The sequence below is a fragment of the Cupressus sempervirens genome, chromosome 3 (assembly GCF_028749045.1).
Source record: "Cupressus sempervirens isolate cs-2001-9-10 chromosome 3, ASM2874904v1, whole genome shotgun sequence".
NCBI lineage: Eukaryota > Viridiplantae > Streptophyta > Pinopsida > Cupressales > Cupressaceae > Cupressus > Cupressus sempervirens.
Window position 1 is genome coordinate 724298956 of NC_143120.1, and position 25617 is coordinate 724324572.

The 25617-nt window shown below is 32.9% G+C and overlaps 1 pseudogene; it reads left to right on the top strand.

The window, feature by feature from the left end:
- LOC149568816 (floricaula/leafy-like protein) overlaps window positions 1–19668 on the top strand; it is a 163998-nt pseudogene extending 144330 nt beyond the window's left edge.
- Window positions 19669–25617: the final 5949 nt, after the last annotated feature.

The following is a 25617-nucleotide window of genomic DNA, read 5'->3' on the forward strand; positions in this document are numbered from 1 at the left end:
AACTCTTATCTTCTCATATAGTCCACTTAAATTCTTCCCTATCCCCTCTTATTGTTTCAGTCAAGGGTCCACAAATACTACTAAAATATCTTATGAATTTTTTGTCAAAAACTAGCTAGTCCATGAAAAGATCTTACCTCTGTCACACTCCTTGGAGTATGCCATTCAAGGATAGCCTTCACTTTCTCTAGGTCTATTTTAAAACCTTCTACTAAGACTACAAATCCTGAGTACACAAACTCCTTCTTCACAAAATTGCACTTCTTCAGGTTTATCAACAACTTTTTTCCCTCAACTTATCAAACACCTTGTGAGTATGAATCAAATGATCCTCTAATGTCTTACTAAAAATAAAAATATCATCTAGGTAAACAATAACAAACTTACCCAGAAACTCCTTCAGTACCTCATTCATGAGTCGTATGAAAGTGCTTGGTGCATTGGTTAGCCCAAAAGGCATCACTAACCACTCGTACAGTCCTTCTTTTATCTTGAAATTAGTCTTCCACTCATCACCTTCTTTGATATGAATCTAATGGTACCCACTCTTCAGATCTATCTATGTGAAATACTCAACTCCACTCAAATAGTCCATAATATCATCCTTCCTTGGCAATGGAAATTTATATTTGATTGTGATCTTGTTGATAGTGTGAGAATATATGCACATCCTCCATTCTCCATTCTTCTTTGGTGCTAATATAGCTGGTACAACACATAGACTCAGACTCTCTCAAATCAAGCCCTTCTACAACAACTCATGAACTTGTCTATTCAACTCTTCACTTTTTGTTGGTGTCATTCTGTGCACTGCCTTGTTTGGAAAACTGGCTCCTAGAACCAAATCCATCTAGTGAATGATCTTTCTCATTGGGGGAAATTCATTAGGTACATTATATGATACAATATCAAAAAACTCTCCCAACATATCTGCGACTTCTACATGTACCTCCTCTACTTCTTCTTTACTATCTTTTCAAATTATAGAAAAATACATATGCTCATGCTTCATACCTTTAAGAAACTCTTTTCCATCAATAAAATATATTCTAACAACACTATATACCTTTTCTTCTTTCTCCTTCAATGGCTTTAGCTTATGTTTCACTTCATCCTTGGTCAAAGTGTGGGTATTTGCTTGCCCATAGTGTACAACATGCATGTCAAACTGCATGGCCTACCCATCAACATATGATATATGTCCATAGGTATGATATCACAAAGTACCTCATCCTAGTAAATTCCAAATTTGAACTTCACTATGCATTGCTCATTGACCATGACCTTGTGGTCATCTTGCACCCAAACAATATGGTATGGATGTGAGTGTTTCTATTTCTTCAACTTCAACTTTGTGACCATCATTTCTGACACTATATTGTTAGTACTTCCACCATCAATGATCACATCACAACACTTATCTTCACATCTACACCTTGCACAAAATAAGCTCCTTCTTTGATCAGGTTCATTCTCACCATTCAGTAGGACTCTTCTATTAACTAGGACTTCTCTTTCAGCATCTTCAGAATGTGAGGATCTAGCATGTTCATCAACATGTACAATTCTAGGCTGGCCCTCTATTCTTTGATCTGTCCTTCCTTGGCACTAGGAACATTCAAATGCTCTATGCCCTTCTTCTGCATAGTGAAAAAATTTCCCACAGAAGCCTCCTCTTCCAGATCCTTGTCCTTTGCCTTCTCCTCTCTGATCTCTATTTTTTTAATCATGGAAATGATTGTAATTGTTTCCCCTTTGGTTATGACTACTACTTCTAGCCTCATCCTTGTTCTTTTGATCATCATGATGACCTCCATAAGATCATCTGCTAGATCTTCCATCACAACCTCTTCTACTATTCTTGTTGTCAAAATTCTTGCTTAGTTTTTTCTCAACTCTTAAGGAAAACTAATATGCCTCCTCAATACTATTCATTTGAACTAGACTTAGCTAGTCCTAAATACTTGGCCTTAACCCATCAAGATAATGGGCCACTTTCCTCTTATTAGCTCCTACATGGCTAATTCTAATGAGAACTTGGTAGAACTCGTTGGTATACTCTTGAACAGATTTTCTTGCTTGCTTTAACCCTTGCATTTTATTCAACAAATCAAGCTCATAATCCATAGGAATGAATTGTTGCTTCAGTTTAGCTATCATCCAATCCCCTGATGATTTTGTCCTTTCCGTTTCTAATTCACTCCAACTAAATCTCTTGCCACCAAGTCTTTGCATGTCCCTTCAATTTCACCTTCACAAACTTGACCCTATCAAAATCATCAATAGCTTCATAATCAAAGTACTCCTCTAGTTCATTGATCCAATTGATTAGCTCCTCTGTGTTAAGATTTCTTCAAAATGTGGGAACCTCAAACTTCAGTCTTTTTCCAATCTTGGAGATGGCCCTAAAAAGCCTCTCTTCCTCTAGGTTTAGAACTGCCTCTACTTTGGCATTTTCTTATACATTGTCCTCATCCTCACTTTCATCTCTTATGGGAAGATTTATTCCTCTATGTATTTTTTCTTATAATTCTTTCATTTTTCTTTAGAGGGCTCTAAAACCCTTAGGTGTAACAGCTACAAATCTTCCACCACACTCTCTTCATGGAGGCATTTTCATGCTTTCATTGAAACCCTAGTGCAACTACCTCACAATTGGCAATCTATCTACACACTCAACCCACACCATGGTCCTGGTGTGAACTGCCTCATAGTCAGTGATATGTCCACACACTCAAGCACTCTATCTTTAATACCACTTGATGAGGGATGCTCCCTTTAATAGCATAAACCCATAACAAAAATACAGAAACAATAGAAAATGAGAACAAAATATGGATTTCTTATTATCACTGCAAATGCTAAATTACAAAATTCACAAGTATAATATGGTAACCTACATGGATGCCTTCATTACAGTAATCTGCAAGAAAAAACTTTGAACTACACCCAAAGTTATTCTAGACAATGTTCAGGCCTTTCTTAAATAGGCAATTTTATGCTTCCTAGGAAGGTTCTAGATGCTCAAACTTAATACCTATAGCTAACAAACCCTAACAATAGATATAGAGTCAACTAAATACATCTTTAACAAATTATTTTAGAAATTTTAGGTAGCCCAACTTTGAAAGGTCATAACTCTCGAACTATTCCTCTAATTGGCTATTATAACCACTTTTCAAAAACACTAGCTCCTTATCTACAGGCCTTGAATGGTGTAAGCCCCCTTTACTTGAGTTTTCAAACCTCATCTAGCCACTCTAAGGCCTCCAATGATGAGCCTAAAGAATTTTTTGCAATTTTTTCCACCGAAAATCTGCAATAACTTCTCCAATACTTAAGCTAGAGCAATGAGATTTTTATGGTAGGCTTATAATTCTAAAATGAACCTTCATGTAGAAAAGGATAACATTACAAAATCATATGACAAACTTACTAAATATAACAAGTTCCTAGAAATAGTAACCACCCTATCTACTAGTCCTTATTAAAATAGAAAAAACTGAAATGAAAATATATTTTTGAGTGATGCAAGATTGCTCTTACATGTAGGATGCTCCTACATTATTTTATGTCAAATGGTATAGGCTATGGCTAAACCAAAATGATCTTGATAGGACTTTTATTGAGTATGGTAATGGATTTACAATGATTAATACAAGGTCGTTTAAGTTAGTTGGAGATGAGCCCTATGTTCTTCCAAGCCAATGCGAGCAAGTGTTTTACTTTTGCATTCCACAAAAACCGAGTCAGTCATTTGTTGTTAGACATGATCCAAGAGGAAGGTCAGTAAAGTATAATGTGATGGAAGAAGAAGATACTAAAGAATCAAAAGATGAAGTAAATTATGATCATGAACAACTGTTACATGATGATGAAGATGATGGTGATGATCATGATCATGTCAATGAAGATGATGATGATCAAGGCAATGATGGTCATGATAATGGTGATGAAGATGATGGTGGTGACGAAAATGATCAAAGTGACAAGTACAATGATGGTGATGATGATGATGACATGGATGAACATAATGATCAATGGAATGTCTCTTGACGTACGATCAATGTGAAGTATGATGGGGTCATGATTTATTTATAGAAATTTGTTTGACTTCTATATTTTAATAATTAAGTTATTATGTTTTTATAATTAAGTTATTATGCGTTAAACTCTACTATCATGGAGTATATACAATTATATTGCATAGCTACACAATGATTTCAATGAATGCATCATGTAATTTGTTTCTTCTATGTAATTTTTAGTATATAGAGCATTGTAAGTGGACAAATTTTCATTCATTATAATATGGGTGAATTTGATGAGCGAGATGACCAAATTTTTCTTTAAAAACCATATGTGTACATATAAACATTAAGTACAACATGTCCAATATTTTTGTAGATATACACATTAATTAGACAAAATTTTTGGCTAACTTAAGATAAATGATTTATATACGTAGGCTATTCAATGCCTTTGACTAGGATCTTGCATAGTCACATAGATTGACAGGTATAAGTCAATAGACCCTATAGATACAATTTTTTATTTTCATATCTTCTCTTTACCATCAACATCAACTTTAGTCCTAGTATGTATCTCATTTTATGGATTGTAAGTATCACCAAATAGGTATTTTTCTTATCTATCTTCCTTGAGTGATGAAAATGCGAGAATAGAAGACAAAAGTGAGACATCTAGTAGGTCTAAAATAGGGAGATCAACTAGAGGTCAAAAGACTAGAAGAAAATTCAATAAATGAATTCAATTTTCTCTTGTTGGGGGGGAGGGGGGGGAGGTAATGTTCTTATGATAATGAGAGCGAAGGCAATAGGAAGGTTCCCTTAAGGTACACACATCTTTAGAAAGAATGGATACCCAAGGAACTACCTCCAGTTAACACTAATTTTTCTGTTAATGAAAGGATATATCGCATAGCTCCATCTTCATTACATGGTTCAGGCCTATTGTGCATGGATGACATAAAGGTATGGTACAATAAAGTTATTGAATTGATGGAGTATGTAGGACCTTATTACAATTATAACAATTGGATGCAAATTGTGCAATATTAAAAATTATGCATAGATATGCATTGTCACCAAATTATATACAATGAAAAGAAAATGATCAAAGTAAAAGGTTCTCTATGTATATTGATGGAAGGCCAAAAGAAATAGGGAAAATTGCAAGTTTTATAAATAGTTCTTGACCTGTGTCAACTAATAAGTGGTCTAATTGTATATTTGAGGCACACGAGGGAAATCATGTTTTTGTATGTGCAATAAAATCAATAAGTACAGGGGAAGATCTTTTGATAGATTACAATTCGAATCATGTAGATACAAAAAAAATCCCTACCATGGGACTAGTAAGTATAACATTTAAACCAATTGCCTCTAATTAATATTGACTCCAATATACAATATGTTATTTTATTAATGATTTTTTTGGTAAGTCTATTACTTTCATTTTGTTGCCGATTTCAAAGAATTATTAAGCTTTTTCACAGGGCGACATGGATAGACCACCACCTACAAGTGGGGTGCACCAACTCACACACCTTCTCTAGCAAAGGTAAACCATAAATATTGTAATTGTTCAAATTATATAGAAATAAATGTCATATTATTATGTTCTTTTCTTTATGGCTTTGGAGTTATTTTGATGGAATTTTAATGATATTGATGTCACAACTTGATACTTATTGATAGGGAAAAGCTAAAATGACAATAGATAAAATGCAATTTGAAGCACAGGCATCATTTCTAGAAGATATCGCCCTTAGTGCTGACCCCATATTTATGGCCCACCAACTCATACAAAGGTACAGTGATGAAATTCTTAACATTATCCTCGAGGGTGACACAAGCAAGGAGACAAAGGCACTAAAAGAAGAATTAATACATAGAATCAAATCTTTGAAGGTAAGCAATAATAATCTCAAGCAATAATAGAAGTTCTATAGATGTTTATATTTTATAGTGTATTATGGATCATGATCTAAAATATTATGTGTTCTTCTACAACAATTTGTGACACCTACAAGACTACATGGTGAACATGGTGAGGGTTGTAGCGCACAACCTTCATGTAAGTAACACTTTCTCTTTACAACATTATTGAAAATTATAGTTTTATTACATTGTAGTTTTTTTAAGGTAGATTCAGTTATGACTGAGTGATATCCTATACTTGGGTCTCTATTTGAACTAGTTTAGGTTGTGCTTGACTATGAAATGTGAGAATGTTATGACCACCGAGTTCAACTATTAACTTATTTACTATTGACAAATCCATGTAACAACAAGATTACACTAGTTAAATCAATGATAATCTACTAAATTAGACATAGGGTTTCCAAACATTGTAATATGCCTTTGCACATTCAAGTTCCTCGAAAAAGTCTAATATTTAATTAGATATTCATGGTTGTTGATTCATGGTATGTTTGATTTCTTAAAATGTGGCAACACAAGATTCACATGGGATAAAAAGAGGATTAAAGCATCACTATCTAAATCCTCCTTTTTCAAAAGAATATAATTATCTTAATTTATAATTCACTAATTGAAAACTCCCACTATTTTAAAAAAGATGTTACACTATTGAAATTAATATCATATCACATATTATCTTCTTTCAACCCTCTTTAGAATATTCTTCAAAATTCACAAGAATAATGCACACATTTTAACCAATTCTAAATACATCTAGATTGTTGTTGCAAAAACAATCAATGTTTTTTTTTTTGAAAAATACCATTTCACCTATTCTATTAATTTTAATAAAATAATTCATTTAGAGTAAAAATAAATAGAGTCAACCAAGTGACCTAAATTTGAATTCCTTAGAATTTCAATATATCTACAACAATATTGCAAGTGACCATAAGTAAAGAAATAGAGGTTTAAGATGTCTCATAAAAGTTTGTAATTCTAATATAGAAGTAATATTAGAGGTATAAGATGTCTCATAAAAGTTTTAAATTATAATATAAAAGTAACATTAGAGGTAGGTACCAATAATATATTAAGATTAACAAAAATTATTTAATGCACTAATGTGTTTCAAAAGTTAGGCACATGAGCAAGGTCAATTATGTGTGTTGGAATCAATAGGTCGACCATTTTGAATGTAGTGGAAAATAAATTGATGTTAATCTTATGTTTCCTCTACTAATAACTAGTACATTTGGTGCCTTTTTCAACAAATTAACAACAAAATTACACTATAGGTTAACCTATTTTTCCTTCTCCATCATGTTTAAATAAATGATTAATTCTATGTTTACTATATTCAAATGAAATATGACTATTAAAAGTGAATCTTATAATATTGGGTAATTACTAATTTATCGTTCTCTTAAGAATTTGTTATGTACTAAGTAGATACAAGAAATGTTTAAATTAAGTGGGTGAGAAATTTACAACCATTTCACAAATGAAAGGTATGTAGAGAATAATGACATGGATTTCACTTGGCCATCTTACCTAACTTGGTCCTTGTGTTTGTGTTAGTAACGTTATGACTATTATGGGTATATTTGTTTTTTTTTTTGCCCATCCTACTCAGTGTTCAAATAGGACATCTAATGTTGAAATTGAAACTGGTGCAACATTGTTTATTTTCACCAACATTATCACACTGAACTTTTATTTTTGGATGCTTCTAGCTAGTATCCAATTTGATATTTATCCATTTAAAATGTCTTTGCTAACAATATTATATTCTTCAACTCGTGATGAAGTGTGGATGCCTCCTTCGATTGTCACTCTGATATTGCCAAGTGTATTGTAGCAACAAGGAGCATCCAAACATCCTCAACTATGCCAAGTACAACTAGTAAAACCTTGTTTTGCTATATTTTGTAATGTGCTAATCATGCATTATTTTTTTTGTTGGGTGTATTTAATACTCATGTACCTATTTTGTGCACTAATAGATAGACTTTCAGTTGATAGAGCAATAGAGACCAGTACTATTGAAGCTAATCCATTTCCTAGAATAGCTCATGTGACTAGTACTAGTTCATTTGTGGGGACATTGTTGCTGAACAAGAAAAATATGTTTCCGTTAAAGTTTTGAAAGCTTCTAGGTGCTTTAAAATTGTTATTATTTATAGTGTAATTTTAATTTACTTATACATAACTCATTTTGGACTGATAATCCCATGACATTTTTGTAATAAATAATAGTTTCTTTGATCATTTTTTTGATATGACATTGAGGCTATTTGGACCCACCATACATAAAAGGTACACAGTTTCATATCATTGCTACAATATTTTTGTTTTCTTCCATCTATTGTACTATATTAAAGTTATTGATCTAACAATTTTATTTTATTTTAAAAGGTGGAATGACCAAGGTCCTAAATTAAAAAATCAGCTCATTACATCTTTTGAGGACCTTTTTGTAAACAACATTTTTGACACTACCCTACTTCTCAAAAGAGCATCAAAACATATAAAGACTATGAGGGACCAATATAGAAGGGGTCTGTTGTGGTTTCACAATGCACGCCCCATTTCATCTAGAAACGGGGACCCCATACTTTATTTTTGGCTTTTCAGATCCCTAGTTTGGGGTCTAAGTCCTTTTGAGGTTTTTATCTAGTGTCCTAGTTCACATCTAGGTCTTGACTAAAAAACCAATTTGACAAAAATCAAAGTTTTTGAGGAAATAGGCCTAAGAGAGGCACACTAGTGTACCTCAATTGGTATGCTTGTGTGCTAAACTACATTAGAGGAGGCATATCACCTTTTGTGATGTGAAGATGCACAATAGTGCACCTACACACCTATGCAACACCAAAGTTGGCCGAGGCCTATATAAATCCCACCCCCCCTTCTCCTTCATTATTTCTTAACTTGGTTCTTCTCCATAATTTTCACTGCGCATCCCCCACACCAAGAAGGTATGCATCTGCCCTCCATAACTTACACATAAGAACAAACAAACAAGTGTTGAAGCTAAATTGAGGTGTGCAGAAGGGCACCTAATTAGGTGCACTACTACACACATCCTCCTTTTGAAAATACATAAAAAACTCTAAGAAATTTAAAATAAACAAACAAAAACCTAATTAAGGTGTGCATCAGCACACCTAACTAGGTGTACTGATGTGCACCTTAAAACCTTTAAAACCTTTGTACCTAAGTTTAAACATGGGTTTCACATTAGCGCACCCCATGAGGTGCATTGATGCACAACACATAATGAAATTTGCAAAAAATAAGAAAGGGCACATCCGGAACACTTGGTGCACCAATTTTTATTTTAGGGTTTAAATTAAGGTTTTTTTTTGTGTTTTCAGTTAGTCAGGTTTTTGGGTTTTTGTTTGAGTTAGTTTTAGGGTTTTACTTTATCATTTTTAATCATTGACTTTGAACTAATGAACGTGCTTTTATGTAGATACAATGGCATCTTCACCATCCTCCATTTCTAAGAAGATGGTACCAAAACCAATAGTATTCAAGTTCCAGGGTGTTCCTACAAAATCATAGTTTCAAGATGAATACTCAGAGATTCAAGATGTAGATTTAGGTGACATGGATTTGGGTGCCTTCTTAACATTGTGAAACTAGCCTACAGAGATATCTCAGATGATATCTACATTGATCAAATTAGGGCTTGTTAGCACAACAACATACTTGGTGTCAATAGAATCCTCAAAGTTGATAATGACACTTATAGAGCATTATGTTCCTGAAGAAAGGGTCATGAAAAGCATAACTAGAGAGATTGTCTTGGATCTCTGACCTAAGAATATTGAGAAAGTGTTTCGTCTCCTGAGGGTGGATCAATTCATTAGATTAACCTATGAGCAAGTGGAGAGATGGCATTAGGAATACATTAATGAAGCTTTTGAGATCATCTAGTCTTCACACCTAATAGAGAAGACTCCTCTAGGAAAGAAAGCAGGCAAAGTAGACATAACATGAGGATACATGAAGGAGGATATTGGATATTCAATCATACTATTAAGTAGAGTTATGGGTTTTTTAGTAGCTACACATCTAAACATTTTCACGGTGCATTTTATAGAGACAATAAAGAAAGTAGATATGCCACTTGATTGGGCTTCTACTCATAGTGAGAACTTGGGTGAGCAATTGGTGGCAATGAAGAACAACAAAAAATTATACATGACATCATACTTGGTGTACTTTTTAGCCGCAAGAGCAATAGATTATCCTGGGTTCTATAAGAGGGGTAGCATACAGGATGTGAATGCATGGCCCTACATTGTATATCCTCAGCTAGTGAAGAAGAGGCTTTCAGAGAAAAGCAAATAATATAGAGTTGTAAATGATGCTTTCATTTTCGCAATAATCCAGTTCATAGAAGGGGATTATGCAAAGAGAATATCAGAGTAGGCAGCTACATAGATATCACTAATCAAAGCTTATTATATCTAGTTCCAGACATTCACATATTTGAGGGTAGGAGGTACAACTATTAACCCTAAGAATCTCCCTAGGTATCCCAGTGATAGACTTATTCTCTTAGATATTTCTCGACAACTCTTGTCTGCATATGACAGAGTTAGAAAGAAACATAAGATATGTTTGACATGGCCTATGACTATAGGACCTTTCCAAGTGGATTGAAGGAAAAATATTCTAGTGTTTGAGTGTGAATGGGATTAGTCTCCCTTAGTGATTATAACTCTCCTTGACCATATTTTGATAACATTAGAAGACTACAACACTTAGCTGGCAAAGCATTTTAGCATGAAGATGCCCTTGGAGATCACTAGATGAATGTAAAAAATGACTACAATGTCCGAATAGGGAATTATTGTAGGATGACTTTGTATATGGAAGAGAAGGCTTTGAAGATAAAGGTTCCATTGAAGATTGTGTAGCAAGACATGGAAGAGTTACTTGCTCCATTGTTCAACAAGGATAAGATTGGTGATCGACCTATCATTAATTCCAAGGTTGACAAAGAAGAGAACTCAAACATTAACCACATGGAAAGGCACATCATCAAGTTGAATAATGATTAGATCAAAAGGCCTTTCAAACTTGAGCCAATTCTTGAGACAATCATTTTCCATGCTCAAGCCCACCCAACCAAAGGTAAAGGAGCAAAGGTCATAGTACCTACATTTATAGCTCAATCACCCATAAGACCAAAAACTATACACCAAGTTGATAGAATAGTTGGGTATTATTGGGCTTAGAAGGGTAAAGCTAAAGGCAAAAGGAAGAGGAATTCTCCTCAACAAGTCAAGCTAGAAGAGGGAGAAATTTAGGCACCCACATAGACTAGGGAAGAAAATGTGCAAGGGTCAAAAAATGTGGAAGTTGCAGAGACACAAGACAATATACAAGTGCCACCTACAGAAGAAGGACAAGGAGGAGATAAAATGGAAGTCTGGGAAATAACTCAGTAGTAGGTACAAGCATCCCCCTCCATGCCTAAGAAAAGGAAGATTAAGACTCTAGTAAAGAGGAGGAAAAAGGTGATCAAGAAAGTAATTCCTTTCCCATCAGTCTCTAAACCTATTCCAAAAGAAGCAAAAGAAGAGGATGATGAGGATGAAGAAGATAATTTACCTTTTAACTAGAGGATTTGGCTTGCTAGAGCCATAGAGAAGAAACTCCACAATCACAACACCACCTATCCTTGAACAGGCCATCCAAACTACCACATGAGAAGATGAGATGTAGCTGTGGATAGATGAGTAGGATGTAGAGGGCACTGATGTCTTTTAGATTTTTTATTTTGATTTTTTGCCTATGGGTATCGAATCAGTCAAGGATAAAATAAGAGATACTCCAACACAATAGGAGGATTGGATTCAGTAGCCACCTGAACCACAAGGTCTCGAGGTAGAGCCATCATCCCAATTACAAGTTAGATTTTGTGTTGGCAAGGGATCAACTACACCTCTACCTCTAAACAATGAAGAAGAGCAATTACAAGAGGGAGAGATAGAAAAAATATCCATCAACGAAGTGTCAGAAGAAGGGAAGATGAGTGAAAAACCTTAGAAAACTTCTCAAGACATAGAAGAGAGAATTGTGGGATCTCTTGCAAAAGGAGAGAACTCCAAAGAGGGGAGATAAGGGAAGGGGTATTGCTGAGAAAACTCCTTCATCGTCTAAGGGTAAATCCCCAGTACAACATATCCCAAGGTGGCTTAGAAAAGAAATAATAAGGAATAAGAAGCAATAATTCACTATAGAGGAGGAAGATAGGATGGAATTAATAGAAGTTCCGAGGAAACCTAAATCACCCCCTAAGGATGCAAGGGCATTAGCCTTCATTATGAGTGATCAGGGCTAGGACTTGTTTTCTCACATAGTTATCCCTCCTCCATAGTCAAAGATTGAAGAATTGACTCTAAGGGATTATTAGATCAAGGACATTATGCTTAGAAAATATACCTTGGAGATTGCTAAGCTAATGGTTACAACATGAATTAAGGAGGTATTTAGAAGCTTGGAGTAGGAAGGGGTAGAATTAATAACACTTCACCAACAAAATGAAATCCTAAAGGAATATCTAAGAAAATTTATTGGTCCCTTGGATCCTAAAAATTCAAAAGATACTTTGAATGTAGAAATTGAGAGAAGAGACAAGGGTACAACCCAATTGGATCCATTTTTGAGAGCTTGTCAACAGTAGAAGGATAGTTTTGAGGAGAAAGGTGTATTGATTATCCAAGGAAATTTGAAGTTATTACACATCATGTAGGAGAATATGGATAAGCTAGTAGCAATTTTGAATTGAGATTTTGGTTTGATGGACGAAGTACATACCTAGGGCAAAGACTTACAGGCATTACAAGAAATCAAAGGCAAAAGGTATTGAATGTTGATGTATGTATATATAGCTAAGGAGTTGGATAAAATAGATGATTGGATAGAAAATATTGTGGATGGCAATAAAGCAATGGAGTCATTACATGCAAAGATTCACAGGCTCAAGGACCAAGCCCAAGAAAAAATTTTGGAAGCAAAGAAATATTATAGTGATGCATGTTTGGACATTTTTGAGGATTATATATGGGATAAGTTAATACTAGTAGAGGTAGTAGTTGAGAAATTTTGAAAGACTTTTGAAGAAGTTTCTAATGATGAGGATATTAGGCAGGCATTTAGATCAAAAGAAGCTTTATTGGAGCTTGATGGGAAACTTAGAGATTTTGTAGAAACTTGTATAAAAGTGGGCAACTACAAGCAGAAAGTGAAAGAAAAATATAACACCTTAGATTTTCTAGATGCGGCTCAAGTCACTAAGATAATCAAGAAATTCAAGTGCAAATACCCAGACATAACTTTGGTATAAAAGGGAACAAAACCCAAAAGCCAGAATTTCAATTTTGATACTTAGTGAAATTTTTCATTTTTTGGAGTCTTCTTCCAAGGTGTGCTACTACGCTAGGTGCACTAGGTGCGCTGGTGCATTGGTGCACTTTTCAGCAGTGTTTTGGAAGATTTTGAGAGTTTAGAGGTGCATTGACAGTTAACTACTAGTTCTAAATTTAGAGCTTTCCATGCATTGGAAATGCATTATGATGGTAATTTAACTCCTATGGACACCTAGTAAAGATGGAGCTCCTATTTTTGGCACTTCTAGTCACTTATAAATCATTTGAAGGCTATCTCTTTCTTATTCTTTCATTCTTTCTTTGTTTTATGACATGTAAAAGCTCATGCATCCAATTAATGATATAAATAATGGATGGAGTCCTACTTAGCACCAATTTGATAGTTATTTTGTACATAAATAGATTTATTTTATTATTTTAGAGGCATATGATTGCATAAAGATATATCTCACTCTCAACACAAATTGAGGAGAAGGTTTCTTATACATTCAAGAATTTAACATGTATTCCAAGCCATCATTATTTTGCAATAATATATGCTTTTGGTGCTCACATTTGGAGTGTAGTGATTCTTGCATAAGTGTGTTATACTTTGTCAATGTGTGTTCATGGAGTCTAATTAAGCCAAAAGTTTATTGCATTGTTTTTGGTTGTGCGATCTTTTAATTCTATTGTTTTCTACAAATCTATAAATTCTGCTAACATATTTAGTTTGAGAAGAGATCACCCATTTTGTTCCTTCATAGCTTTTTGTCTCACATGAGTGCACTTTCCATGCCCACACAATTTGATGAAAAGTGAAACATCATATGGTTATTGAATTCCCCATCGATAATTGCATCAATGGAATTAAGGAAGCATTGCTCCTACTTTAATTAGTTACATGTCAATCTTTTCCAAAGCTTACCTCACAGATACATTGTTTTCCTAGTTTATGTTTGTTAGAATTTACTTTTCATGTTATTTTCCTAAACTTCTTACCACCCTATCTTCGTTATTTTCTTTTACAAACACTTGGTTAAGTTAGGAATTCATATAGTTGCATTATTAGATTGCATTCATTAAAAAATAAAAAATAGAAAAACATAGTTCTTTCTATGTGTACTTTATTCTTTTTGACTAGTAAGTAGATTCTACATCTTATCCAAAGTTGTCAAACCAGCAAAGGCCTCCTCATGAATATTCACATTTATCTTCAATTGAGCAGATTCCAGTAGGTTGTAAGATCTCCCAGAACCTTGGATTTTTATTCTCAAATTAGCTTTTCAAGAGAGGAGTTTGAAAGGATTTCTATCATTAAGCATTGTGCAAAATGACAGCTCAATAGGGTCTAAAGGAGAACCCAAAGTATGACCAGCCTCCTATGATTCCACTGATGAAGAGGAATGAAATAATAGAAGATGCAAAAGAGAAAAGGATACATGATAAAGGAAATGAACTAGAAGAGGGAAAAAGAAGGTATGCCATGATATTATTAAGTAGAATATAATCATGCACTAATTAGTGATCTTTGTAAATATATAATCTAACATGTTTCAAACTATTCATAGACTACAGAACATACAAAAGCAAGAGTAGAAAAGGTTGGCCAACACAAACTTAGTTCTGGTGGCTATATGAATCTCCAGTCTTGACTTGTAAGTAGTAGCATTGGAATTTCATATTAAAAAAATTATATAATGTTGCAAACAATTTTGTTTAATCACATCATAGATTCAAAATTGATGATATTAAGCAAAAAATACAAGGCACAAAATTCAATGTAGAGCCCACAAATGAAGATTAAAAAAATTGCCTTGAAGGAAGGCTATAAAGTCATGGTTGCACACCTATGCCAAGAATTTGAAAGCCATACCCAAGAATTTGGTGCACCAAATGAGACACAAGTAAATTGGTCAAAATAAAAGTAAATCAAATTGAATAGTTGAGAAAAAATAAATTTGGTGTTAGTTTCGAATATAAATTGGCTGCATAACAATATGCATAACATTTCACTATAGCCTTCATATCCTATCACAAAACCTATGCATGATGAAGGCCATGATGTACATCATAGTGGTGGAGGTATTAATTTGCTATTGTAAATTAATTATGCAATTATAAATACAATTTAACATCTTCAATTTTAATTTCACATGTAACCCTTTTTTGAATATTTTAGAGCATGTTGAACATCATGGTGAAGGAGTGGAGCATGTTCCAAGTGTTCAACATGTTGACATGGTGGTGGATCAAAATGTTAATGTACATGATGTGGAATTTTCAAGTAAGAAAAATGCATGTTATGTTGTACTAGTTAATTAAATACTTGTAATAGTTAAAAAAAGAAAAAGAATATGCCAATTTAACCCATTTACTTGTTCTTGCAACATAGCCCCCTTTAGTGCAGTAGCCTCCTACTTCTCAACACAAGAGGAGGCATCATAATTTTACATTACATGTGCCACAAGAGGAGGAGAATGAGGAAGATATTCATGCTCCTATCAACCTTTTTCTTAAGAAAGCTAAGAAAAACAAAAAGAAGAAATGATTTTTTTTTAAATGCTCTTTGATAAACCTTGTTTGATAAAATTTTTTGGATAATAAAATAACATTGTTTTAAGTAATTATCTATGAATGTTGCATATTAATATTTATTTTTATTTCATGTTAATGAATATTGTTATGTGTTAATGAAGTCTTGATTAGTATTGTGCATTAATGAATTTTATATCATATTATTGAATGTTAGGTGATTGTGTTGATTGAATGTTATAGTTCATAAATGGATGAATGCATGAATGAATAAAGTATGTAATTATATGATAATGGAGAATTTGGATTGATGTTATGGGGAGGTGGGATGAGGCCAAATGAGCTTCCACCTTCATGTGGTTGACCTTGTTAAGTAGAGAATGTTAAAGTATTCTTGAAACCAAGTGAAGCTCAAACTAACATACCAAGGATATCTTCCTAACCAACTAATAGTTTCTTTTCTTTGAGATGGACTTCCATGTCCATTCCTTTATCAATCAATACCCTTTAAGGCTCCTTGATTTCCTACTCTATTCTTTCTTTTGCTTCAAAACTATTACCAAAGTAGCAATTTATTCTTGATCATCTTTAGCTTAGTTACCAAGCAATATAATTTTGATCCTGATACCTTTGCTTCCTTCAACTACTATTCTATTGTATTCATTAGGTTTTCATCCCTCACCCACATTTTTTCAAAGTTGAAAGGACATTGTTTGGGAGTGAATCCTCAATGATATTCAGCTAAACTACAAAGTGGTTTGAACTAGAATGAGGGAGGATATGGGCCAAGATAGCATATTGAAATCAATTTTTATTGAGATTATTTGGTGATTCTCCACTATTTTTCTCTAGGATTCACTACAACATTGAATTCACCACCTATAATACAAATCTAAATTCATTATAGCATTAAATTTAAAACTCACAATATTTTTCTTAAAAAATAAAATCATGTCCAACACATTGTTATACCAACCTTCCTATAGGGAACTAGGTGAGAATTTTCTATTGATGGATTGATATTGTCTATACAATGTATTGGCTTCTATACTAGCTTCATACATACAAAAAACCTTTGGTAAGATTTTTGTTTTTGTTAAGAAATCCCTTTTTCTCCAAGCACAAAATTTTAATATTTTGATGCTTGTGAGAGCTAGGAAACTAACTAATAAGCACTGTAAATGCAATTCTTTCTTTCAATTAATTATATTAAGGAACTTAGTGACAATGTATTGCATTACACTCTTGGAGATGGCAGCCCCAAAAATTTATAGACTCAAGACTTGGAAAGTAAAGTTACAATCTCTTAAAGAGACATATTTTTTTGGTAAAAGAAACATATTTTTTTGGTAACCACTTTTTAACCTACCTTGACATTTGATCCAAGGAGGAGGAGTTAATACATTCTTATTACCAAACTCTATAACTAGGATACTTCGAAGCCTACCAAACATATTACCATCATGTTGGTAAACATATTGTTCTTTCTATAATATCTCTCAAAATGCCCAAATGTTTGAAGAACAATTGAATACAACAGTTGGGAAAATGTTACTTGATAACTAATTTCCTTTTGAATTATAAGAGTAGCTCCCTTGTAGGTTATTTTCAAAGAATTTTTTGTTTTCAATCCTACTATGGTGTGTTCTTGACTAGAGAATAGAAGAGGTAAACCATGTTAGACCTAGGCAGGAATAACTCAAGCAATGGGTTGGTCTTGAAATGAGATCAACTCCAAAATTTCACAAATCTTATGAATCGACGTAATTGATCATGCAATTATGAAAACTTGTAGCATGAATAAAATGTAGGAAGAAATGATATGAAGTTACGACAAAAATATTCCTTCTAACTTTAGTAATTCTCTTATTACTTTATCAGTTTGTTAAATTGAAAAGAGAAACAAAGCTTCATTTGTCTTTAGATTTTTAATCTAACCCATAATAAATACACTAACATATTCATGGAATAGTAAACAAATGGTATCGAATACTTATATTCTTGTCTCTACAACAAAAGAGCATTTCACACCAAAATTTTCTGACCCCTCTATTATCAAAAGAAATTACATTTATAGTTTTCTATCATCTCTCAATTCTGGGAGAGATTGATTAACAAAAAATTATCCCTTGGGGCAAGTTGATTGATTGAGATGCATAACACTAAGCAAGATGGTTGAGATGGGTTTCATTGCCAACATATTAGTCAATCTGACTAAGCAAGAGTTTGACGATGTTGTTAGGATCATGGCTAAAATATATAACCTTAATCTTCTTGTTGGAGAGAAATATGACACTAAATCTACAGTTAGGGTAGAAAGGAGAAGGCTTGATGAAGTAGAGAGGAAGAAGCATTTGGAACTCTTTGTTTTCATGGATGGAAAACAACACAAGAGTGATGAGAATGCCTTAGACACATTGTCTTAAGAATGTAATTTGTGCCTATCCATTGCTACAGATGTTTGAATGGAAGAGTTACCATTATACTTGGTTTTTTTTATACATATATATGCTTTCTTAGTCTATTTTGTGCTTGTTTTCCTTTGGGGGACATATTTGTTCTTGAGAAATTTATCAACTATACAGTCGCATATGATAGTTGTAGTTTGTTCTTTTGAGAACACTATTTTATACTCTAGTGTCTACATTTTCCTCATGTTTTCCTCTAGATATTCTCCTTAAAAAGTCACATAATTTAGATCATATTAGTAGGTAGCCTCTAAAGCTATAAAAATAGTAAATACTTGTAGCATTGTATATACCTTTGTGTAGAAACAATTTCTTGTAATCACTCTTCCATTAAAATGAGAACTAAGAACTATTTCATTGTTCATATTATTCCAAGTACCATTGTTGCATCATTTGTAAAGATGCAATTTTTTTTATGCTTTAGCTCTTTAATGGGTTTTAAAACTTATCTTCTCTAATAGTGTCAAATATGGTAATTTTCTCTTCTTGGATCAATTTTGTGATAGTTTTTAACATTGACATTTTGGATCATACTCCAGGATGTCTTATACATCATGAGCAAAGGCATTCTAATTATGAATCAACATTGATACTAAAATCTATCTCACAATCTATTCAAGAAGAGAAAATAATTATCTAGTATAGATTGTTGAAATCTTATACTCTTTAGTAATTAAATCTGATACATATGTAACATGAACAATGATTAGTGGCGAAGGGGCATGATATTCAATAGCTTCTAAGATTCATTGTTTCTATATGAAATGTATTCTTTGATTTATTTGTTCTTTATAATATTTGGTGAAGAGAAGGACTATATATGGATTATAAGGGTTTATTAGATCATATGTTGATAACTTGGTTGTTGATACAAGTCTATCAATGGAAGAACCTAATGGAGATAACACTATGATTCCTTTACAAAATAACTATCCATTGAACCTAAATATGACCAATGATCATGTGTTGCTACTGCAAAATATCTGTCATTTGAGTACTACAGTGAGTGGGCTAATGACACTACCTAATAATAACAACTATTGCAGTGATCAACAACTCAAAGCTTGCAAAAAGTAGAGGAGAAGGTACTCAAAAGAGTCCAGAGAAGATGAAAAAGATAGGAAAAGTGAACAGCCTTTTATTGTAATTGAACTAGGAGAACTTGCAAGAGGGAAAAAAAATGGACTTGACTATTTATTTGATCTCTATGAGCAATGTGACAAGTTTCTACTAGATGTTTAGCACATCAGTAAAGAAAGAGGGGAGAAATGTTCTACAAAGGTATTTGTTTATAATGCTCTACAATCACCTCAAAAAGATAATGCATAGAATTTAAAACCAAATCTTGGTTCTTTTATTCAAATAAGTTTAGATAACTTATCAAGAGAGAGTAATATTGTTTGTGACATGGATCAAAGTGTATTTACCTAGTTGAAAAAATGTTTCAATCAATAGTGTAGTAACTGTTCTTACATGTTCAAAAAAATGTTTGAATGTATGTTGAAATGCATGGTTGACCTTGTTTAGCATGGTTTTCTTTCCTATATAATGCTTATATTCATATTTAATTTGGCTGTGTTGGGATCCCTATTATCCATGACTTGATAATACTCTATTATATTGACATTGATGTCTACAATATTGAATAGTTTTTTAGATCTCCAAAAACCACATATGGAACTTGATGGAAAATCATGTGTTGTTGTTGGGAAAAGTGGTCTCATGGCTCTATATGATAGTTTGTTTAGTCAGGTTTACAATAGCCTTAATCTTATTTATGATTCCCACATTTCCAATGCTCAATATACTTTTTTAGGAGATAAATAGGAAATATAATTTATTTCAATACATTACACAAATTAAAGTATGTCTTGCTATCATGCAACTAGATGTTGCATCATCCAAACTTATTGTAACTGATAATGAATTCAAGGATACAAATTTTAGAAAACAATTGAGTGAAACTGTAGGTTCCTTGCTAGAGCTATGCATAGTTCCAATTTTCAATGAAAATGATGCACCTTAACGAGTTTAAACCACATGCTTTTTTTATAAGTACGCCAAATTTTTAATTTGTGATTTATTTTGGCTAATTATTTGTGATAGTTTGTAACTTTCATACACTTACCATTCCAAATGGTACATGGACCTGTTTTGGACAACATTTAAACATGATAGAAAAATCTTGTTAGATATGTCATGATAAATCAAAATATTGTCTACCAATACATGCATATATCCAAGAGTCAAGAGACATTCTCAAGTATTAGATGCAAGACCTATTACAATTTTCTTGCAAAACCTAAGAATTAAGCTCACTTACCTTAAGACTGCAAAGGGAAATTCTATAACTCTTCCTAACATATCATGAACTTCAGACAATGCTAAAGGAAAGCTATTATTGAAATGATTCCCTCTAGATCATTACAATATGTCCTCACAAATTACTTAACCTGAAAAACTACATCAATGCAACTCATATATAAGTGTTAAAAAATATGGATGCCACAATAAATGAATCAAACACAATAGAATTCATCAAAGAATATGAGTTTTCATAGAGGTCATTTGACTATTTGTGCTCTTATTCTCAAACTGTTCTTTTTTTTTAGGTAGATGCTTAAATTTTGTTAGACTTAACTAGCTTTTAGTCGTCTTCCTATTCACTGGATTGAATTCTTCTTTTTTAACCTACCCTTAAACTAAATTCATATCATCATACCTTTTTTATCTTATACCACTATTGTTATGCATCACTTGAAAAAGTTGTCAACATCCATAGGACTATCACTTTACTCTTTACTTATTCACTATGATTAAATAATGTTTGTACTAGTTGCATAAGGTTTAGTAGGTTATTGCATTCTAAATGGATTAAGAAGAAAATGGTCAGGGTATTAAATATTTCAAGTTAAAGGTCATTTACTAATTCTACTCTTAATACATCTATAGTAGTGCTTTTATTATAGGGAGATGCTTTAATTATGAGTTTGACTATCTTCTGGGAATCTTCTTCTACATTATATTGAACTCTTCCTTTTCAAGTTGTCCTCCCTTTTGATCTTTGACTACCACTTTTATGCATAACTTAAAAAAATTGTTGATAGTCATGGGACTACCTCTTTATTTATCAACTATGACTTTTAATATAGGAAACACATAAAAATTAATTCTATCGTTTAATTGTGTCATGCTTAATGACTACTCTTGTTGACATTCTTTAGTTGCTTTAAGACTTTTTTAGATCCAATAATCAGAGTCTTAATAGATTAAGCAGCAAATAGTCATTTTATGAAATATTTCATGCAAAATTCCATTCACTAACTATGCTCTTAATTTGTGATCTATAAAAGGTCTTTCATTTAGGTAGATGTGTAAAGTATCATATAAAATTAAGTCTATCATGCTTAATGTTATTGTGGTCTTAATATATATGTAACATTGCCTTCATTCTAGTTAGATGCTTAAACTATTAGGCTTTGAATATCATTTGACACCATTTTCCTATTCATTGGATTGAGTTCTTCCTTTTGAAGCCACCCTTAGACTAATTTCATGTAACTATATCCTTTTGATCTTCTACTACCATTGTTATGCATCACCTCAAAAAGTTGTTAACAACCATATGGTTATCTCTTTATTCTTCACTTATCCACTATGACTGTTGCACACATAGATATTAATTAAGTTTTTCATGCTTTATGACCTTCATTGTCAATATGCTTTAGGTACTTTATGGCTTCTTTTGATTAGGTTTAGTAGTAATAGAATAAGAAGCAAATACTCATGATATTAAATGTTCTAGAAAATAGGTAATTTGACTATTTCTACTCTTAGTCTCAAACGGTTCTTTTGTTTTAGGTAGATGCTTAAATTTTGTTAGAATTAACTAGCTTTTGGTAGTCTTCTTGTTCATTGGATTGAATTCTTCTTTTTGAATCTGCCCTTAAACTAATTTCATATCATCATACCTTGATCTTCTCTTTGTCGCACCCTCACAATGATATAATTTAGTTGTGAAATCCTCCATGTCTTTTCTTTGATCCTCTTACATGAGTTCCTATTCTCCAATGTCACAAGCTTAATAGCTTGCTACAACTTTTCTCTCGATTGCAAACAAATACCAAAGGGCTGCAACACACATTTCATTGATTTTTTTTGGGGTACTCTTTAAAATAATACTTTTCTTCTCTAATCTCTATACTTCATGAGAGTGATTCACTTCTTCACACTCATTCCATCCTCATTCCCTTCCTCGACATAAAACTTTATTCTTTCCATGTGCAACTGAGATTCACACTCACCATCTAATGTCCAGCCACCTATATTTTCTCAGAGTTATCATCTAAGCATTGGTTGTGAACATGAGCTTGCATGGATTTTTTTAAAGATGAAGGTCTAAAGTTTTCATGTTGTGAGAATGATGAAGACAAGGTGATCAATATTCCACAAGTGCTTTAATGATTATCATCTAAATTGATAAAAATGTCTCTATCTATATGAATATGAGAAAAGTAGTACTACTAGGAGCATAGTAGAAGGGTGGTTGGACTAGTAGAAGTTATAGAGCCTTAGGCCATGAGTATAGGAATGTGTCACTGTGGTAGAGCTAGTAGTTATATCATTTCTAGAGCATATTTAGTTACTTCATTATGTCTTAAATGATGTTGACCAAGCTTATGAGTACAATCTTTATGATTGAGACTCTCTACCTTAAATTAATCGATATTTTTTTCAAATCCATATAAAATTTTACTTCCCTTTTTATGTACTAGTTTTGTGCACATAAATAGATAATAGTAGCCTAATAGAGATCTTATGGTTTTGTTGATTTAATATTTACATATAGTCAACAATATAGATATAATTTGTGGCCAGATTTTTTATCTTCAAAGACTCGTGACAATTTCCATCTAGAAGGAGTTTGTAAATTAAATATCTCATGTGGGTGTATTTATGACTACTTAAACCAGAATTTCACCCCTTTATTCATAATGTTGTTTCCCATCTAGGGAGTCATTTGGTGTAGCACTAACTTTAACAAATGGGCTAGCTTGAAAGTTCACCCCATAGTCTATATTGAAATGGATTTAACCCAACTGCTTCTTGACTCCATCAAGATTTTAAGCCCTAGTTTTGGGTCCATTCAATGGATAATATATGTCAAAAATTCTAATGCTTGTTTATATTTTTAGAAGGAAGGTTGTCTTATTAGAGACTTCCCTCATTGCAAACTCCTAACCTCACACATGTTCAATTAATAACTCCACCCCCAACTCCATATGTAGACATTAATCAAGGTACAACCACATTTGGACTTGTATATGTAGACAAAAGTGGAACCTCATCCATCTATAGCCACTTGTAGTGCCATCAATATAGGTTTGTGAAATCTCATCCCAAGTTGGAGGTAGACCAACCAAAGACCTGAAGATAAATATCCAAACTAATCACTAACTAGGCTAGTGATTACTTTGGACATTTATCTCACACTAATTTTTTTTTTAAAGAAATCAAATTGGTCAAAATTTTGACCAATTCTTTGGTCATGAGTATGGCATGGTGGTCAATCAAAGACTAGAATTGGTCACAAATTCAACCAACATTGGTCAAAATTTTGACCAATCCATTGATCATGGGTTTGGCATCCTAGTCATTGATATACCAAAAATCGTCTAACTTTTGACCACACTTTGGTGGCCATCTCAAATAATATTGGTCAAAATTTTGACCAATATTTGGACTATTGTTTGGTGTCCATTTCAACCAAGATTGGTCAAAAATTAGACCAATAGTTTGACCATTGTTTGGTGGAACTTTTGGTGAAGATTGGTCAAAATTTTGACCAATGGCCACCAATAATGCTCATATCAAATGTAGCCTATTTTGACCAAATACTTGGTCAAAAATTTGATGGCAAGAATTACAATGCACCACTTGGTCATAAATTCAACCAACATGGGTCAAAATTGTGACCAATTTTTGTCAAAAAATGGGTCAAAGTTTGCTAGTGTGTGTATGGTGAAATGGTTATAAATGATACATCTAGCAAGCACAACCAATTCAATAAGGGTACAAGAATAAGTTATTCCTATGAATAAGGATCATGTTAGATAATACAAGGGAATTTGATCAAAATAGGCTACATTATTGTCTAACTTTCAAAGAGAATGCGATGATAAAGGTTGTCTTTGCAAGAGTTTTAATAGCTTAAAGACAAGAAGATTCAAAATCAAAACAACTAAGAGACATTGTAGGGAGAATAGTCACATTGAAGGGGGGTTTGATTATCGTCCATTAGTAAGTTGTTTGTTATATTGTTTTTGCAATTAATATACATATGAGTCATGGAAGTGGGGTTTGATTATCACATTGAAGGGGGTTTGATTATCATCCCTAGGGTAGTATGTGATATGGACCACCACATCTTGGAGGAACATGGAGGTGTGAATATTGAAGGAGAAGATCATGATCCCATGGAAGATGATGATCATGTGCCATAAAATACATTTGAAGATAATTGTATGAATGCATTCATCCATGAGACATGTAGTATTGGTATTATTGCTACTAATGATGATGATGATTATTATGATGAGGATGACATTGAGGTCATCCATGATATATCTCTACTTGAGAAGACAAACATGACCCTTTATGAAGGATCCCAATCAACTCTTCTCTCTTTTGTATTATTGTTGGTGGATTTCATGGTTATGAATGGTTTATCCGACATAACAATTTCATGTATGATAGGGTTTTTCATATACATCATTATAGTCTATAAAAGGTGAAACATGTACCATTAAGATTTTTTATAGTAAGAACTTATATTTTTTAATGTGGATTTGTTTTTTTGTTACCACCATCAAATGTTATCCCTCACTCATACCAAGAATTATATGCTACTATGAAACATATTGGAATGGACTATCAAACAATAAATGCTTGTCTCAAAGATTATGTTATTTATCATAAAACTACAAATATGCAACAGAATGCCCCAAATGTCATGTGAGAAGATATCAAGATGATCAAGTGACAAAAAAGGTACCTTGCAAGATTCTTCATTACATTCCCATTATTCCACATCTTAAATGATTATTGAGGTACATTAGCTTGGCACAATTTATGGATTACCATGCATGCAATAGAAGTCGAGATGGCATTATTCAAATGCATGTAGATGGTTCAACATTAATGGACATAGAGGAACAGTGTCAACCCATTTGGAGAGATGATATCTATTTACTCGATGTCATGCACAAAATTTCAGGG